Source organism: Haplochromis burtoni, unplaced genomic scaffold (assembly GCF_018398535.1).
Source record: "Haplochromis burtoni strain Fernald_Lab_line unplaced genomic scaffold, NCSU_Asbu1 Contig_263, whole genome shotgun sequence".
Taxonomy (NCBI): domain Eukaryota; kingdom Metazoa; phylum Chordata; class Actinopteri; order Cichliformes; family Cichlidae; genus Haplochromis; species Haplochromis burtoni.
In genome coordinates, this window is record NW_024582624.1 from 76,353 (window position 1) to 82,932 (window position 6,580).

A 6,580-nucleotide genomic window follows, 5' to 3' on the forward strand; every position below is an offset into this window, starting at 1 on the left:
TGTAAACCTAGGCTCAGTCTCTGACAAGGGATTAAGATGACAATGTTGCCAAAAGCCATGAATGCACACTATCTGTCCCGCACTTTTTCCTTCCCAAATCTGACCCCGTCAGAGCTCTCCTTTTCTCTGTCCACTACCCCTCTCCCTCTTCCGGGGAAAAGGCTTAGACAAATGTTTTCTCTTTATAGACAAATGCTGCACATCAGTATTTATGACATGAAAATGCCTGCTGACCATTCATCTATGAGCGCACTACTCAGCCCAACGCTTGCATCAGGTAGAAGAGGATTAAAGGATGAGAGAAAAATAATGAAATGTGTTTTTTGACCTCCACAGGACATAGATAGGCAGCAGCAGACGTCACATACTTGATTCTGATGTGGTTTATATTAAGCTAACTTTTACAAGACACTGATCCCTCTATTATTACCTTGAAGCTCTGAGCTTCTATAGGAGCACTGATAGGCTCAAAGGCCATTCTGCTAAGCAGGACATTTCCATTAGCTTGATGAAAGATGACATTTCAGTAATCTGAGTGGAGATTTTTCCAATAACTACAACAAAAAAGGATAGTGTAGAGAAAAAAATATAACAACATTTTTTAAAAACTAAACATTATAGAGCATAAAGAATGAAGACATATTCTCAGTGTCATGCAAAACTGACAATGTAACTTTAAGTGAAATACAAAAATGAATTCATATCTTAAAAATATATGAGTCACAAGTAAGAAGTGAAGTTATTATAGTTCCTTATGTTTTCTCTTAAGTCTGTTATTGGTATTCAGTAATTAAGTTCTTATGCTTCTGTAATGCTTAATCCATCAGTATGCACAAGCGTTTTCACAAAATGATATTTTAAATGGTAAAATATATTGTTGTTAACCCTGAATTTTCTAATTTTGTTGTTGCTGCCTGTGAAGTTGTGTGTCAACTTGAGGAGGTCAAGATAGCCCTGTTGCTCATCCAGCAGCAATTTCTAGTGTTAATTAGTGTTAATTAGTATTTGAGTATTGATCTGAGTACTGATAATATTTTTAGTCTAATAATATTGTTTCCCATTCAGACTCATATAGTTTGGCTACAGTCACAGATCATAGGACGGTCCTTCCATTACGACAGCTTCTCTTTCGTATTGCCACAGCTACAACTTCAGGCATTCACAGGCCATATAATAAACGGCTCCTCCTCCACACTAAAGTCAGCACCTAGACTGCTGTGGGATGGGTTCCTTGCAATTTGTCAGTCCTTGCCCTCTCACAGCCCCTTGCCCTGCATTTTGTTCAACACATTTTTCTTTCTTTTCTAAAAATATTCAGCGGATTAAGGGTCATTTGTGAAGTTATACTTTAATAAAAATAGCTGCGGTGGTGGTGGGTGAACATCAGCTACGTTGTACTATTTTGAGAGATTTTGGTAGAAATACTGGTACAGGAAGTTTTGAACTTCCAAAGGCTGTTCAGTGGAATTTAGTGGGGAGAGGTTAAAAAATGTGTCAGTTCACTGCACTAGCAAACCTAAAGAGGATGTCTGCACACCATGACATGACACAGCAGTCAAGGGGGATTGAGAGACAGCGTGGCCGGGATAGCGATAAGAGCAATGAAGAACGGTCCAGGTTTGACCTCTCACTTTGATCTAGCACACTGGATTCTCTGTGTGTGTGGTATGTGTTTAAAAAAAATGGAGACAAAATAAAATAAAACCAAATGCTTCCTTCTCTCCTTAGACCATCAAAAGAACTTGTGTTGAGGTATGCTCTGTCACTGATGCTGTGCCAATGTTTCTCTCAAAGACATACAGCCAAGGGCAGCGTGGAAGAGGGAAGGCAGGCGCAAAGAAACAAGAAGGGAGTGGTTTTAGCACAGGGATCATGATAATAAGGTTTTCAAGTCCTCCCTCAGCATGTGGGAGAAAGATGAAAACGAGAAGCCCAAAAACCCTTTTCGCCAAATGTTAAAGGCTGTATACATTTTCTCCTCTGACTTTATATAATGTGAAAAAATACTTTTAACCACCATTTATTTGTATTCAGTTAATTATGAACAGGATTCCCATTTTAACCCTCAGACACACACAGGTATCTATATCATGACGGAGAGAGCAGCCATTACTGGATGAGAGCACCGAGGGGGGAGCGCTCCTTCCCACCCTCGGCTCTTCTTGCCTGAAATTCCAGAGGGAGGAGAGTCATTGATGCCTACTTGACCTGTCTGGTTTACATATTCATAAGGGGATGGAGAAGATGGATATGGCCCGGTGTCCCATTTGCTCTAACTTAATTCTCCATCTCTCACTTTCTTCCACTCTCTCCCTCTCCGTCTGTCTCACCCCACCTCCGTCTACTAACCCCCACCCCCAGGGTGCACGCAGAGGCTTACACAGCAGGAGGTGAGGGTGACAGACAGCAGGGCTCGTCAAGTCAGACTGTTGCCAGTCACTGCATGTCAGCACAGTGCACTATCAAGTGGCAACAAAATGAAGGTCACATGAGCAATGATGCCTCTTTGTCACTCAAGTATGGTCATTCGGTTAGACTACGTTATATAGTAACGGCTTTCTGGGAGTTTTCCGTAATATTTTGGGGATTGTCTATCCCTGTGATTGTCTGAAACTGCTAGCGTTGTCTAATTTTATCTTCCTTCGACATTATAAAGACATTTGTTTCAATTTTAAGATCTACACTTTTGAGGCACAAGACAAAACTTTGGGGATTAATGATGTTCAAAACTGTGTGAGGAACAAAAAAAAAGGAAATTGTAACTTATTTAGTTTCCCCCCCATGTTATATATAAGATTTATATATAACCACTTTTTGGCATTGAAACTGGGCTATACATGATTAAACACACTTTTCATTGAGGCCTGGAAGAATGGTTACCCACAGAGATATCAGCTTTTGCTTATTACTTCCAGATCCTCGTAAATCACACGCACCCTTTGCTAAAAAAAAATGTAAAAAATGTAAAAAAAAATCATAATTTCCATCTCATTACTTTTCTTGTTTTCCTACAAATGGAGAAAGGTTCCAGAAATAAACTTGAGAAACTGAAGGGACGTGAGAGACAGCGAACAAGCGCGCAAAAGCCAAGAGGTAGAGCATAAGGAAAGATTGTGTGTCGTGGCTTGGCATTGTAACAGTTGCAGATTGGTGGAGGAGGAGGAGGCCTATAACTCAGCATGATAATAGCCGAGGCCAGAGACCGTGGCTCACCTTGCTGCAGCTCTACCACAGTCCACCTTTGCAGCATAAACACCTCTCATATGCTCTCTGGACCTCATGTGCTTCTCACACCTATCATCCCAATTATAGTTCTCACTTTCCATCAGTGGGCAGACGAGACAAAAGATGCCGTTGATGTGCCCTCTCTCTCTGACAAGCTTAATAGAGGTTCGGCCAGTGCCAGCTTCTTCTTGGCAACCACTAAGATTCAACGATATATTTTAAACAGTAGTTGTGGTCACTATATAAAAGGAAAATAAATAAAAAATCTTGGTAAACCTGTAATCGAATGTGATTCTGCAGAACAGTCTTGAGAAACTTTATGTTTTGCTTATACAACAGAAGTATTTTTCCACTAGCTCGTTTATATGACAATTACATCGACTAGTATCTTCTACTACATTGCAGAATAAGGTTTTACATATACAGTACATCTGATCCACAAATAAAATTTTATAGTCTGAGTATTGATTTCAATACATACTGAAGTTGGGCTATGATATTTAGTTCTGCAGACGGAAGAGCTTGCTGTATGGATCACAAAACACAAAACAGCATTACTGCTTTTCATCCCCTAACCTTTACCAAATGCCTGTTGTTGTACCTGTGTTGCTTCAGGTCCGCTTACATGGATGAAATGCCAATTTAAACTATTCCCCCTCCTTAATCTCCTTTTCATTCGCAAACCTAAACAAACTTTAATCATAGCATTTTACCTGGTAAACCTCAGGCACTGAAAAGGTGCACAAAATTAAAGCCATTCTGCTGATGCAGATCATACGGTCAATAAATACTTCTCTCCTTTATGCCAAAAAAGCACAGACATTAAACATATTTTGCTGTTTCACTTGTAAGGCATGTTATCTATACAAATATATGAGCGGTATATGCCTTTTCATTAAATAAATTAATTTCCTCAGTTGCTTTTTTGGTTTGGTTTTGAGTTTTTCGTTTCCCCATCATTTGAAAATGCAGAGTTTTTTTTGTTTTTGTTTTTTTTTACATAACAGACTGAACTGAGTGTATGTTCATAATGGCGTATACTGCTATAAAGATATCTTCAGAGAGAGCAACAAATGCGCACAAGCACCCAACCTTCTATAACTGAAATTTTAGCATACCTCAGCTGATAATAATGACCCTCCAGAGAGCTACATTAGACCATTATAGTCCTAATGGGTTTTTGTCACTCAACACTGCCTGGTGATGTGTATGCAAACAGCCCTTGTGTATTTTAGTGAGCCTAAGGTTCCTGTGGGAGCTCCCTGTACGTGCCTTCTCAATGCCATAGTCAGGATGGATGGCAGCTCAATTGAATAAAGAGGCTCACTGCTGCACAATACAGCCAACGTGGTGAATTCACAATGAGGTCTGGATTTACACCCTGCGTCTGTGTGTGTCTGAATTAGCATTTCGTACCTCGCCTTTTCTCTGCATGTGCATGTGCATGTGTGTTTATGGTAGGTTTCATCACCAGCTAGGACCTCACCATGAAGCCGCAAGTCTCCCAGTGGAAAAATATTGGTCTTGTTATTGAGCGGTGTCCGTGCTTTAAGTGGACCACAGCCCAAATAAAGATTTTGTGGATGAAAGAAGGGAGAGGAGTCATCATTGGAGATTTATCTGATTCACCCTGCTTGCTTTGGGTGTGGCAGGGGAAAGCTACCTGTATACAAGAAGTGTGTGACACTGGAAATACAAAACCAAAAAAGGAAAAGGAGTGAAAGTCTGCATTAAGGCACTTCTTTATAGACATTTTAAAAATCAGAAGACAACATGGGGATTCTGGACACGCAAGGCACGCTAAGCTGGGATCCAGGCAGACTATAAAATTCACCCATGCTTGCTTAACATTCATGATATTGTGCCAGGCGGCAGTCATAGCCGAAGTCTTTGTTTGGAAGTTTTTGTCATTTGGGAGCGAAAATTTGATCCAAGATTGTTATGAAAGCGCTTCCCTAGCAGTGGTGATGGGAAACAACAGGACAGCACTAATTCCACACCTGCCGTCAATACTGCTCCAAATTTACTACAACAATAATCTTGCGAAAGGCTAATTGCATGCTTCAAAAGTGTCCGGTCCTCTGAAGCCTCCTGTCTGTCTCAAAGGGCAGGATGTTCCACAAACCACAGACACAAAATTATCAATAATGACAGTGTTTGGGTATCTGTGAATGTATCTTCACATACTAAGCTGGCAGCTCTCAGCATTATTCTCACTTACAAACAAGTGACCAAGAGAATGAGGGGATCGATTTGTCTCAGTCTGTTTCTAGTGTGAATGGATCCCAAATTCCTTATCTCGTCAAAACACTGAAACTCCCTGTCTGCTGTGAGCTGAGATGCTTCCATTATTTGCTTATGAATCAGTATTTAGGGAGGGGGGAAAGCCAGCAGAATATGGTATTATCTGAGTAGAAAGACTGAGTGGTATTAACCAGCTGGAAAGACTGTTGTGTTTGTGTTTCTACGCACTCATGTGGGCTCGCACGCATGTGGTGGAAATTGCAGGCTGAATGAACAAAAGGTTTGGGTGCAAGTTGATTAAGTGTATCCAAGAAATCACCAACACACACACACACTTCCACAGTGTACACTAAAAAGCTAAGATAGCATTCTGAGTCAAGCCTCCAGTCGTCCTCTTCATCTCCTCTTCTCACCACTCTCCTTCTTCCCCCCCACTTTGTCTCTTTCTCTCCATCTGTGTCAGTGGAGGTTGTTACATCTCAATCAGGCTCACAAAGACGCACAGGAGCACCTCCTCTTTGTCTGCCGTCACCCTCATTCAGAAGTAAGTCACTTTTCTCTTTTCCTTTCTTCTTTCTCCCCCTCTCTCCACTGAGTGCGCATTTGCTTGTCCGATAAAACAGAGGAGGTGAGACGGGGATGTCATACAGTTCGTCACTCTCTCTCTCTCTCTCTCTCGCTCTCTGTTCTCTTTACTCCTCACTCCCTGTTTGCTGTCTCTTATGACTAGCTCGTGCTCCGACTGGTGAACAACCCATCTATATTCTATGGAGATTACAGGGGCTTTGTGAAAGTGAAGGCAAGGAGATAGTCATGTGAAATGTAAACAGGGAGACATTGATTTGCTTTCTGAACTCGGTGTGTTTTTTATTTTTTATAATTTGTCTATGTGTCTGTGTTGCTGTGTGCATGTCATGAGTCTATTTGTCTGTCTGCCTGTTGATGACTTGTGATTACTTGCCCTTACTCTCAGAATGTGCTACATTAATTCTGCTCTTTCCTAGGCGCAGTGCATTAAGATGCCCAGCAAGTTACAAATGAGATTTGGTTACATTAAAAATGAATGTCCAGGAAAAAGAAGTAGCATTTACATGCCGGACAAGCGTAGCAT